General features: G+C 41.3%; 1 protein-coding gene across 1 annotated transcript in view; it reads left to right on the forward strand.

Moving 5' to 3' along the window:
• The window catches only part of SEMA6A (semaphorin 6A), a 188,729-nt gene that overhangs the window by 40,843 nt on the left and 133,561 nt on the right, over positions 1-14,325 (forward strand). The gene's annotated exons all lie outside the window — the stretch shown is intronic.

A 14,325-nucleotide genomic window follows, 5' to 3' on the forward strand; every position in this document is an offset into this window, starting at 1 on the left:
TCTCAGTTTGCCCATTAGTTACATGTGCATCAACCTACACTCCTGCCTCATAGAAGTCTTGTGAGGGTCACTTAATTGGGGCCAAATTTTGCAGTCCTTATTTGAGCAAAAGGTTCACTTTGAAGAAAATGTGAAGGATTATCCAATAAAAAAACAACGTTTTCCAGTAGCTTTATTTTAACATAACTTATTCAGCTTTATATTTTCTGAGCTCATCATATCAACAATTTGCCCTCTAATCGTATCAGGCAGTGGTATCCATTCTGTAGTGCCAGAAGAATAAATCCCCTAGAGATAGATAGATATAATATACTATTTCTGTATCATGTATGTTACCACAGTTCACTAACCTATTCTGAACCCCAGAATTCTCCTTCCTAGTTTGGTTGTGGTTGGGAAATGATCTCTAAAGTTGGGGTAGCATAATTTCTCTTCACAGTGTATCAAAGGGCATTGTAAGCCAGAGAATATGATTGTGATCTCCTAACATCAGTGTAAAACAGGTGCAACTCTTGACATCGATGGAGATAAACTGGTCTAACAAAGATCACAATCTACACAAACACAGGGTGTATAAGTACAGTGATGGTTGTTATCATAACATAGTGTTAGATTCTACCAGCTCTACTCTCACAAAGAGTACCTTAGTTCATAACTAGCCCCATTGACTTCAGTGGAACTACATGTGGAATAAAGTACTACTAAACATGAGTAAAGTTGGCAGAATCTGGACTAATAGTTATTTTTGTCTTTTAGAGTCTCAACACTATACACTTCCTAACAGTATGACATATCAGAGAAGTGGGAAGGAAAATCCTCCATATTCAGATACAGAGTTTCACACCAGTTCAACATACTTGTAGGTTTTAGCCTTTAATAAAGAATGGTAGAAATAACACAAACAAGAAGAATCATGAAAATATCTCCTTTTTTCATGTTGTTCTTATGTACCACCTCTACACAACAAAACATACTCAAAAACTACCAGGAAAGACCTGCATCGAGTTCCCTTTTTTACTGATTTCTCCATAGTTTGCTTTTACTCCCTAAAAGCCGGATTGGGCTGCAGTCATAGTTCTTCTCATGCTCTGCCTTGATCCAGGGGAAGAGTAAATTTGAAACTTCCCCTTACCAGGTATAGAACACTTAACCCTCTTATGTCAGCTTGGCTGCACTAGTTGGTGCAATAGGATGGGGTGGAGCCCAGGCCCACTCACTCTCAATTTCCTCCCTGCCCACAGGAGTGGAGAACAGCCCATTGAAACCTGCTTTCCTCTCACACTCGAAGTTTCAATCTAGGCAAGTCATGCAAGGAGTGGAGCAACCTTACACCTCTTTCCAGCTGCATTAGTCTTGGGCACGCTTTGGACTTAAATTCATAGTAACTGTTGTTCACCTCCTGCATGTTATCTACAACTTTCCCACACCCAAAATAACTCATCAGACCTCTTTGTGATTTGATTGACATTGATGAATACCGATCAATTAAAATGGAGACATTCTCTTTTCTTTCCAATTATTTTGTCATTTCTTTCAACACACTCTCTCACTCACTCCTTTCTTTCTTAGCAGGCCATAATGTGTTTGACTTTAATATGCAAAAATATTACGCTGCTTCAAAACCCATGCAAACACAGAGCAACTCAGGCTCCCCATTTCCCAAGCTCCCCTTATATTTTGCTCTTTTCATCCTGTGCTCCCACAGGATGAGGAGGAATCTGATTCAGATGATCAGTTTATCAGTCTCTCTCATTTTTCAGGGACCATCAGTGATTGGCCAATCACACTTTTCCTTAAATTTTTACCTTGTAGCCTGCTAATAAAAGGTACAACCCTTTTTCTCCACTTTTTCTTAGTTGGCTTCCTCCCTCTCTTCCCGCTCCCTCCCCCCCCCCCGTACTTTTCTTTCTCTTTAGTTCTTTCTGTCATATCCCCCCCAGCACATACACACACCTTTGCTATTTTCTCAGTGTGTTCGAATCTCTTCAGTCTTCTCAGCTGGAGCCTCTCTCTCAGCTCTCCCATTTTCTCCTGGCTATTTGTGCTCTCCTATCTCTCTCCTCTCATCCCCTCCAAATCCTTTTCTTTTTTCCACTGCCATCAACTAGAAGACTTTTTTTTAAAAGTCAGCTGCATAAGATTTAATGTTGTTGTAAATTTGAAATGGGGGGTGGGGGGTGGATAAAACCTCTTTCTTTCAACTACTGAGACCATTAAAGGTTACTCCTTTGGTAATATGATATTGCTAGCAATGCCACACGTGTGTTCCTAAGGGCTCAGTTCAGCTGAAAGGACACTGAATGAAATTATTTTTACATATTTAACTAACTACTTTTTATTATTTTAAATTGGATTTGCTCTCAGTTTAATGCTATAATTGTATTTAAAACATTTTTATTATATCTACCTCTTTCAACACTTTCTTTTCAATTATGATGATTTTACACTTTTCTTGGGTCCCCCCACCAGATATTGAAGTGTTCATTGCTATTTTGGGAACTGTAATAATGATCTGCTCTGGGCCACGTTCATCCTCAGTGAGAACACAGACAAAGACAAAATAAATCTACTCTTCCCTCACCACCTTCCCTAAGCTCTTGATTGATGCCCTGATTTTTATCAAGTCCTTCTGAGAACACCACGAAAAATCTTTAAACTGCCTTGATTCGCCAGTCCAGATATCTTTTTTGCACATTCTCAGAGTGCTTTTTCTCCCCTCAACAACGCCATGGGGTTAGCTTCAAATGTTGATCATATAAATAGGGCCAGCAACAGAAACTATGAAATTTTATTATCTTTGCTTCTTAGCTGTCCTCAGAAAGGATGTAATGGCAATAAACAAAGATAAAAGAGCTAAAGGAAAAAAAGAATTTCAGAAATGGTGAATAAAAAAAGGATAGTGCAATACTACTAATTAAGCTACTGTGTAATTAATAACTAAGGAGCATATCATACCTTCCCATAGTAAAATCCTCTGGAAGAGCAGTCTGAAAACTGCACACAATTTACCTCAGCAGTTTCTGCTAAATTCTCCCCTCAAGGGGGAAGGGACTTTGGCCTTATAGTGGAGATCAGTGTGCAACCTCCAACATCCAAAAAGACAGGGAATGTGTGAGGAAAAATAAGCTTCCCCTTCTGGAAAATGCTGTAGAATTTAATAGCAAATGATGACTTTTCTATAGATTTTTGGGACTTTTATGGAATTTAATAGAGAATTGTATCCCTGCTATAGAATTCTATAGGCTGGTTTAAAAAAAAATCTGTACAAAGTGAACCATTCTCAATGAAATTCTATCAACCAGATCCTCAGCTGGTGTAAGTCATCTGCAGTGGGAACTGCTGCTGCTACTTTCATATGACAAGAGAGGTGATTAGCAACATTCAGCCACGTCCAGATTAGCAAGCCAGTGAATAGCTTTGGAAGTGGCTAGGTTGTGTTTGAGATGCCACGAGCAAAGACTGAAGTCAGCAATGTGGTCTATAGTTTGCAACTGGTGTTCATGGTCACATTGTGCATTGTCTCTCATCTTCCAAAGATCACAGCATCTGATATATATGATGTTCTGAGATGGTTCAATGCAAACCATCATTTCCAGGGTAGACTGAAGTGTGGAAGCTCTTGTGGGAGGACAGCAATCAGGTCATTGTATGGGACATTAGCATTATCCCAGAAGCATTTCAAATGTGCGTCAGGATTCAATGAGGACACTGTAAGAACTTTACCCTGATCCCAAAAAAGCTTGCAAGATTTCAGGTATGTCTTTGGAAGGTTCTAGAGGGCCTCATAAATTGATAAGATCAATTGGCCATGAATTGGGAAGATCCAGTTGTACCCATGAACTGTGTGAGAGAGAGTCTCTGGATTTTGGGTGGTGGTATATGTGATAGAGTGGGCAACCATGGAGCAGATGTTGACTTTAATGTTCTATTTATGATTCTCATTGCAGCATTAAATTGTGCATCCAGAGATTTGGTATGTGAGCTGCTCACCCAGACTGATGCTCAATATTCAGTGGTTGAGTATATAAGGGTTAGAGTTGCTGTTCGAAATGTGTGCATTGGCACCCCATCTCGTGACCACAAGTTTTTGGGTTAGGCTCGTCCTTGGTTTTACTTTTCTGCATATCTTTTTTTCCAGGTGATCCTTAAAAGTCAAGCTTCTTACACCGAGGTAATTTGGATAGGGCTTATTTTGGACCTATTGACTACAAAAGGTGACATTGAGTGGTTTCTTGATGCCTTTTCTGTTCAGGTGATAGGCTATTACCAAGGATTTGGAGGCATTGGGGAGGAGTTTCCAGTACTGAAAGTATTCTGCCATTATCTTGAAGTTGGTAGAGTGGGTGTTGCCAATGGTGGTAAAATCTTTGCTTTGTTCTACAAGAACAATGTTGCTAGCATAAATGAATTTATGCAAAATTTTGTCAGGTAAGTCACTATTATGGATGTTGAATAGTGAATGAGCCAGCACAAATCACTGAGGTAGACCTTCATTGAGGGTGCATGCTTCACTGATCTGCCCATTCTAAAGGACATAGCCAAACTGCATGTGGCAAAATGCTACGGCATTTGATGACCCTTGATGCCTGAAGCAATAATCCATATCTCCATACCGTGCTGTAGTTAGCAAATAAATGTGAGTAATGTTCTAGGTTTTAGATTCTGCTGGAAGCAAACCTCAATGAGACTAGTGGGTATCTGGTTGCAGCAGCTTCATCCCGGTCTAAAACTAGCCTGTTTCTTTGAGGTTGGCCTCAAAGATAGGGGTGAATCAAGTCAGTAAGACCATGTTTATTGACTTAAGAGGTGTGGAAAGGAGTGATATTGGGCAATGCACCCGATGGTGCTGAGGGAGTTGGCTGATGTGATTTCAGAGCCATTGGCTATTATCTTTGAAAGCTCGTGGCAATTGGGGGAGGTCCCTGATGACTGGAAAAAAGCAAATATAGTGCCCATCTTCAAGAAAGGGAGGAAAGAGGATCCAGGGAACTACAGACTGATCAGCCTGACCTCAATCCCTGGAAAAATCATGAAGCAGGTCCTCAAGGAATCCATTTTAAGGCATTGGAAGAGAGGAAGGTGATCAGGAACACCAAGGGGAAGTCATGCCTGACCAACCTGATTGCTTTCTATGAAGAGGTAACTGGCTCTGTGGATGTGGGGAAAGCGATGGACATGATATAGCTTGACTTTAGCAAAGCTTTTGATACTGTCTCTCACAGTATTCTTATCAGCAAGTTAAGGAAGTATGGGTTGAATGAATGGACTATAAAATGGATAGAGAACTGGCTAGAGCATAGGGCTCAACGAGTAGTGATCAATGGCTCCATGTCTGGCTGGCAGCCAGTCACAAGCGGAGTGCCCCAGGGGTTGGTCCTGAGGCTGGTTTTGTTCAACATCTTCATTAATGATCTGGAGAATGGGGTAGATTGCACCCTCAGCAAGTTTGCAGATGACACTAAGCTGGGGGGAGTGGTAGATACCCTGGAAGGTAGGGATAGGATACAGAAGGACCTAGACAAACTGCAGGATTGGGCCAAAAGAAATCTGAGGAGGTTCAACAAGGACAAGTGCAGAGTCCTGCACTTAGGAAGGAAGAATCCCATGCACAGTTACAGACTGGGGACCGATGAGCTAGGCAGCAGTTTTGCAGAAAAGGACCTGGGGGTAACAGTGGTTAAGAAACTGGATATGAGTCAGCAGTGTGCCCTGGTTGCCAAGAAGGCTAATAGCATATTGGGCTGCATTAGTAGAAGCATTGCCAGCAGATTGAGGGAAGTGATTATTCCCCTCTGTTTGGCATTGATGAGACCGCATTTGGAGTATTGTGTCCAGTTTTGGGCCCCCCACTACAAAAAGGATGTGGAGAAGTTGGAGAGAGTCCAGCAGAGGGCAACAAAAATGATTAGGGGGCTGGAGCACAAGACTTATGAGGAGAGGCTGAGGGAACTAGACTAGTTTAGTCTGCAAAAGAGAAGAATGAGGGGGGATTTGATAGCAGCCTTTAACTACCTGAAAGGGGGTTCCAGGGATGAAGGAGCTAGACTATTCTCAGTGGTGGCAGATGACAGAACAAGGAGCAATGGTCTCAAGTTGCAGTGGGGGAGGTCTAGGTTGGACATTAGGAAAAAGTTTTTCACTAGGAGGGTGGTGAAGCACTGGAATGGGTTACCTAGGGAGGTGGTGGAATCTCCATCTTTAGAGGTTTTTAAGCTGAGGCTTGACAAAGCCCTGGCTGGGATGATATAGCTGAGGTTAGTCCTGCTTTGAGCAGGGGGTTGGAGTAGATGACCTCCTGAGGTCCCTTCCACCTCTATGATTCTGTGATTAGTTGCTGGCATCGTTTCCCATGTTTGAGAAGGGCAATGGTTATCTCCTCACACCAGCTTTGTGGAATCTTCCCCATCAAATGTACAGTAATAAATAGGTCTGCCAGCCACGCTTGTCCCTTTGGCCAAAGTCAAGGAATTTGGTATATATATGCCAGCCTTGCCAGCAGCTTTTCCACTTTAGTGGCCATGAGGGCCTAGTTCTATCTTCTACAATACATGAAGATGATAGCAGTGAAGTGGCTGGTCTTTGTCAAATAGAAAGCTATTTCTGAACCTTGTGTCTAGTCATTTTGTTAATTTTGGTCTTCGAGTTACAGAGAAGACGTGAGGCAACAGCATTTGCTGTCACTTTTGGTTGATGGTGTTTCACCGGGTCAGTGACTCCAAGATTATGGAGGAGAGCCCAGGCTTTGCGGTTGGAAAGAGTGAAGTCAAGACCCTCCACAGTCTTATTCCATCTCTTTTGGAGGGCAGAGTTCAATTACTCTATTAGTGCTTTTGCTGTGTCCGGATCACTGCTTTTCTCATACTCTTTGAAGAGTGCTTATCTCTGGCTGCCAGCAAGGCTTGCAATAGCTGCAGAGAATGTGTTTCATGGCAGTTTGATAAGAAGGTGAACAAAGTGGTCATAGTTTTCTGGGATCAACGTGGTACAGTGTATCCCATTTTCAACACCTGCAGTATATGCAATCCAGTACACTATTTGGAAATTCCTGTGCAGTTTGGGTTGATTCAATCAGCAAAACTCCAAAGCCCAAATACAGAATGTGATGTGGTCCACGAAGAAAGTTTCCCAGTGCTGTTCGTGAAGCTTGCATATAAACACCACTCTTGTCTTTCAGCAGAAAGCACAGGTCTGAGTTGTGTTCAGTGTTCCATCTGGCCAAGTGAAAAGTCCCTGATGGTTTGGGGTCAAAAATGAGGTCTGAGTTAGTTGCTCATCGGCTGCATCATTTCTGCTATAACCCTGTTGTGAGTGGTGGCTATTAAGCTGGAGAAAAGATGGTAATGCAGGCTTTGGCCATTCAAGATTTGGAGGTTTGTAGATATCATTATGGTCAATTGTCTGATTCTTATTGCAGCAATAGAGAGTCTTAGTCTTCAATTCCTCCAGGACTGAGACTTCTATAAGACTGTGCCTGGCGTACCTGGCAAAGTGATACTTTCCATCGTTCAGAGTGGCAATGAGATCATAGCCCTGAATTTAGTATCTTGCTCATTCTCTTCAACATGAGTTTCTTGTAGAGCTGCAACATCAGTTTTATGCACCTTGAGAACTCTTTAGAACTCACACTTGACATGTGACAGAACTTCTACATTAAGTTGCCATACACATAAAACTGGTCCTACGGTTCGTCTGTGGTGCCCTAGACAAGGACTTTTAACAAATTTCACATAGCTAAAATTTTATGACATTTGTTGTGCAGAAGAGAGAGAGACACACACACACAGAAGCATATGTATGCAAATATGTACATCAGTGCTCAAGTCCTAAAAAGAGAAGCTCTCATCCCTAGAAGGAGCTGGGCAGCCCACCATTATCCTGCTTTTACTTTCAATACTCTTACTTTTCTCTCTTTTTTTTTTTTTTCTGTCCTCCTGTCCCTGAATATGTAACCAGAAAAATGCTAAGTTAATTTTTGCACTGATTTTTCACTTATTTTTTAATAAACACTAATAAATTCCTGGGAAATTTTAAACATAGAAACCGAAAAGGAAGTGTTGTAATAACACATAACAGGAATACCACATGAAGGCTGTCCTCTTGAGACCTGCACTGATGTCAATACAATGCCACTTTATACCAAATAAGGATCTAGTCCATATATTTTTAGAGTTATTTCATAGCAGAACCCTATTAAATAGCTATAGAACTCTAGTGGTTTAACATATATATAAATTCTACAGTTCTTTTCCATATTTTTCTCATACCTGGAGTCTTTGTATAGAGGGCCAGTGACCCTGTTCTCCAGACCCCATCCATGGCTTTCTCAGGAACTCTGCTGCCACTACTTATTTTGGCCAGGCCTGTGCACTACTTCCCCTCTATGGGAAGCAGATGACACAGTTGAAAAGTTAATGTTACTCCTACAATAGCATGAGTTCCTGCTGATTTTTCTGGCAGAAATACAACCGGCTGACCAGAGCAGCATCTTGCATTAAACAGCTGCCTCCTGGCCCTATTTCCTTTCCATCATTCCCCCACAGCTGTGCAGACCCAGTTGCACTGAGTTGGCACAGTGAGGTTCTTTGTGCACTTCCAGGGAGGGGCATATTATGCTGTGGAGGCACTGCTCTCCCTGGTGTGGATTATGAGCTCTGTTTATCCATTCTAACCACACTTGCTCTCTTGAGGACGTCACACAGGGCCTTCCTCTTACCCTGATTTAATTCACTTATATGTGAAATATGTCTTCACAATATGTCTAAAGCTTGCAACTCCTAAATTATGGGCCTCAGTCTATAGCCTTTATTCAGGCAAAAATGTTCATTGGCTCCTTGCCCAAGCAAGGAGTTCAGGATCAGCCCCCTCGCCCCACTTACGTTAACTATTTACCCACCTCCTTCTTCCTGCTAGCAATGGTCTGACCAGGAATGGTTATCTATTGATCGAATGTCAAACTGCTTTTAAACATACTTGGACTACAGCTGAAATTTGAGAATTCATCTGATGCAATAAACAGAAGGATCTTATCTTCTCTGTGTAGGAGTAATTACTTTGCTAGGCATTCAACAATGTTGTCTTAAAAAATCATATTTACAGTTTGGGCTTTACTTGTTGCTGTAAGATCAAGGAAAGGAATAAACACATCTATATTAAGATGTTTCTGTGCTCAGTGCTCTTGTCTTACATTTTAATGCAGAAATACCCCTCACCCCAACTTTAAAGTCATCTTGTCCAGGATGCACAAAAGAACGGCACCTGGAAAATCACTGCAATTCATACAGCCTGAGTTAGGCACTGAAGCTTCTGTACAATGAATCGGGAGAGATAGGTGTCTTAGGCTACAGTTCACAAAAGCCAGCATACTAGACAGGGAGCCTCCTAAGCGAGTCACTGGAGATGCCAACCAGAGGGGTTTGTGTGCTAAGCCCCACACCTATCAGAGAGAGAGGCACCTATCTCTACTAGCAATTCACGGCCAGGTATCTTCTTTGGAGCTAAATGCCTATGCCATTTTTGGAAGAAGCAGCAATATAAAATTAACATGGCACATATTAAATGGATTAAGAACAGACTAATACATCCTCAACTGTAATTGTAAATAGGAAATTGTCATCAAGCAGATGTGTTTCCAGTGGGGTCTCAGAGGGATCAGTTCTTGGCCCTATGCTATTTAATATTTTTATCAATGGCATGGAAGAAAACATAAAATCATCACTGATAAAGTTTGCAGATGACATGAACCAGGGGAGTGATAAATAATGAAGAGTACAGGCCACTGATTCAGAGTAATCTGGTTCACTCTGTAAACAGGCACAAGCAAACAAGATACATTTTAATATGGCTCACTGTAAATGTATGTATCTTGGAACAAAGATTGTAGGTCATACTTATGGTATGGGGGACCTCTGTCCTGGGAAAAGTGACTGTGTAAAAGATTTGGGGGTTGTGGTGGATAACCAGCTGAACATGAGCTCCCAATGTGACGCGGTGGCCAAAAGAGCTAATGTGACCTTTGGATGCATAGATGGGAAATTGCAAGTAGGAGTAGAGAAGTTATTTTACCTCTGTATTTGGCACTGGTGTGACTGCTGCTGGAATATTATGTTTGGTTCTGGTCCCCACAATTCAAGAAGGATGTTGATAAATTGGAGAGGGTTTAAAGAAGAGCCAAACGAATGCTTAAAGTATTAAAAAACGTGTCTTCTAGTTAGGGCCAAACCAAATTCACGGACTGTGAAATCTGGTCTTTTGTGTACTTTTACTCTAAACTACAGATTTCATGTGGGAGGCCTGCATTTCTCAAACCAGGATCCTGACCCAAAAGACAGTCACAAGGCTGCTGTTGGGGGGGTAGCAGTATTGACACCCTAATTTCTGCACAGCCCCCCCCATAACCTTCTGACCCACCACACAATCCCCTTTTGGGTCAGGGCCCCTAGTGGTTACAACACTGTGAAATTTCAGATTTAAATATCTACAACCATGAAATGTAAGGGTTTTTTTTTTTTTTTTTTAAATCCTGTGACCGTGAAATTGACCAAAATGGATCGTGAATTTGGTAGGGTCCTATTTATAGTGATAGACTCAAAGGGTATGTCTACGTTGCAATTAGACACCTGGAGCTGGCCCATACCAGCTGATTCAGGCTTGTGGGGCTTGGGCGAAGGGGCTGTTTAACTGCAGTGTAGGCAGCTGGAGCCCAGACTCTGGAACCCTCCCACCTCCCAGGGTCCTAGAGCCCAGACTGTAGCTAAGCCTGAATGGCTGCACCACTATTAAACAGTCCCTGAGCCCAAGCCCTGAAAGCTCGAGTCAGCTGGTACAGACCAGCTATGGGTTTTTATTTGCAGTGTAGAAAAAGAAGCTCAATCTATTTAGCTGACCAAAGAGAAGGTTAAGGGGTGACTTGATTAGTCTATAAATGACTACACAAGGAACCAATATTTAATAATGGGCTCTTCAATGCAGCAGAGAAAGGTATAACACGATCCAGTGGCTAAAAGTTGAAGCTAGACAAATTCAGACTGGAAATATGGTGTAAATTTTTGACAGAGGGTAATTAACCATTGGACCAATTTACCACAGATCATGATGGATTCTCCATCACTTACTCTTTTTTAATCAAGATTGGATGTTTTTCTAAAAGATTAAGTCCAGGAATTATTTTGGGGAAGTTCTAAGGCCTGTGTTATTCAGAAGGTCAGACTAAATGATCACTATGGTTCCTTTTGGCTTTGGTATTTAGGAGCTTCCTTGTAACTTTTGGCCCAGTGGTTAGGGTATTTACCTGGGATGTTGGAGAATCTCAGTTCAAGTTCCACCTCCATGTATGGGGGAGAAGGGATGTGAACATGGATCTGCCATTTTGCAGTTGAGTGCCCTAATAGTTGAGCTATGGGATAGTCTGATGTGGTGCTCCCTCACTCTCTCCTGTTGAAGCTGTTGGACTGTGTATAATAAAGACAAGAAGTCATGGGAGCAGAGGGACTGGATCCTGGGTCTCCCAACTCAGTCCTTTAATCACCAAGCTTTAGAGTCATTCTCTTGCTTGTGAAAAGTTCCAGAGGGGTAGCCATGTTAGTCTGTATACAGCAAAAACAATGAGAGTCCTGTAGCACTTTAAAGACTAACAAATTTAATTTCTGCAGGCATAAGCTTTCATGGGCTGTGACCCACTTCGTTAGATGTACGGAATAGAAATCAGATAGGAGGTATATATATACATCTAAGGGTAAGGAACAACAATGGGGAACTTAGTTATAAGCAAAGTCCATTCAGTTAGAGTAGTTGAGGCCTATTCACAACCATTAATTAGGAGGTGAAAATGTGTGAACAGTGACAATTACTTCTTGTAATGAGAGAACCATTCCAAGTCCCTATTTAGACCCAGTTTGATTGTGTTAAGTTTGCAGATGAGTTCCAGTTCTGCAGTTTCAGTTCTCTTGCTTGTGTGTATGCATTATCTCTCTCTCTTTCTCTCCTATTTTGATGTGGGACTCCCTCAGTCTCTCCTTTTGAAACTGTTGCACTCTGGCTAAATAATGGAAGGGCCTTTGGATCAGAGAGAGTATGAGACTGAAGTAGACTCTTTTACCCTGACCTCAGAGGTGACAGACCCAGGATTCAGGCCCCCTGCTTCAATGACTCTATATTTGTTATCTACAGAGCAATAACTTCAACAGGAGAGATTTAGGGTGCCCCACATCAGAATATCCCATAGCTCAGTGGCTTGGGTATACACCTGAGAGGTGGTAGATCCGGTGGAGGGGATACTTGATTTCGGCATCTCCCACGTCCCAGCTGAGTACTGGGCTAAAAGTTAGGAAGGAGTTCCTCCTCTCCCCATTTTGTGCAAAACTAATCTATAGGGGCCTGATCCAGTAGGCAAGGACCAAGCACGCTTACTGGATTAGACCCTGAAGGCAATTTACGTGGAGGAATCTCTATCTTCCCCTGGTTTTTCATAACTTTGGGTCTTAACTGTCTGGACACTTCATGTACAGCTGCAGTGCTTATGCGCAGAGACAGCATCATAAGCACCCAGAGAACTTTTATTGCAAAAATGTAGGTGCTGAACAAGTTTAGGCACCTACATGATTCTGGGGCAGTGGAAGTAGGGGTTTTGTGAATAGTAGTGGCCTGATTCTGGAATTTAGGTAGATGCTTAGCTGCCATTCCATATAAGTTGTGAATTTAGCCAGTACTTTCCCCTACAATAAAAAGTAGGCTGAGGCCAAATCCTCCTCACCATATTCATGTACATAGGCCCAGCAAGTCAACTTGATAAGACAAGCAGGATTTGTCTCAGTTTTCAGAAGATCAGACCCCACTACAAAATACAGATGGTATGAAGGTTGACACTACAATACTATAAAAATAGCACAAAATGCCTTGCAGAGAGAGGTAGAAGATAAAAGAAGAAAGAACACTTTACTGAGTTGGGTACAGAGAGAAAGCAAAAATGAAGTAGAGATGAAGTTAAGTAAAAGGAAAGAGCTAAAATATTTAAAGCAGGGAAGATGCAAATAGGTAATTTTGCAGACTGGTTCTAGTCAGCTGAGAATGGAAGGGTGAAGTCAGGAGAAAGGAAAGGAGAGTAAAGTTGAGTTTCGCAGGCTGAAGAAGAAAGGGAGGTTTGAATGTAAGATTGGAGGAGGAGAAATGAATCCGTGCAGACTGGAAAGAGGGAAATAAAAGGAACGGATGGAAAGTGGTTGGATAGGAAGCAGTTTCGCAAAAGAGCTCAAACAATGTAACTTCTCACTACTAGTAATGTTGTTTGGTAATAGGTTTTTTAACTGCCTCTTCTTGCAAAGCCTTTTGAAATGTAAAAATCTGGTCTATATTCATCAGAACCTAAGTAAAAAAAACCAAACACACACCATCCAATTGAGAGTCTTTTTATGTTGAAGAGAGGAGAGCAATTGTGAGAACATTTCTGAAATGTTGATGAAGAGTATGAAGTGTACATTCAAGTCTGGATCTCATTTTGCTTCCTCTTCAAACTTCAAGAGAAGTCAACACCATTTTGGGTGCCCAAGAAATACAGAATCAAATGCAAATGTTGAATATTTTAAAATAGATACTCTTTCAGTGTTCCTATTTCTGGTCCCTAGAAGTAGCATGACATCAGTCTGGTGCCTTTTTAGGGAAATGGGGCTAGGGTTCTTGATAAATCAAGTCCCATTCATCTGGTTTCATCTGACACTTGATTTGGTACCCAAATAATGGGTAGTGTACTTGTTCAGTTCAGTTTCTTTAATTATTTTCAGATTTAGGGTAATGTTAAAATTTAACCATTCTCAGCAATTATTCTGTTTGGTGCAAAGTTGTCTTCTGTTTTAAATTTCCAGTGAAAAGAAAGAAAATATATAAAGTCTCTGTCCCTTTGGTTAGAAAATTACTCTAAGTATATATTCAGTTTAAACTGTGTGTGTGTGTGGGGGGGGGGGGAATTTGCTTGATACCAGAAAAGTCTTTTTCCTTGTAATCTAACAGCTAGAAATTGAATGAATTTGTGTGTAACTTTAGATCCTAAAACAAATACCACAGCAAAGTCAATTTCTAGCAGTCCTTTCATTATCTAAAAGTAAAAAGCAGAAAAACAGCTGTCATAAACAAGTAATTATTTTAATTTTAATGCCATGCTTCTTATAGCCAGATAGTATATCCTTTAGCTGTTAAATGAAATGATGGAGTACAATTATCTATTATTTGAGACTGTCATTGTAAGGGATCAATTGGGAACTGGAAGATGGAAATTACTAGTGAAGACATTAAGGTCCATACCACACAACTGAAGACCTTGAGAAAATGTGTGAGGCT

Source organism: Emydura macquarii, unplaced genomic scaffold (assembly GCF_026122565.2).
Source record: "Emydura macquarii macquarii isolate MOO-44397 ecotype Brisbane River unplaced genomic scaffold, CSIRO-AGI_Emac_v2 contig_2897, whole genome shotgun sequence".
NCBI classification, from domain to species: Eukaryota; Metazoa; Chordata; order Testudines; family Chelidae; genus Emydura; species Emydura macquarii.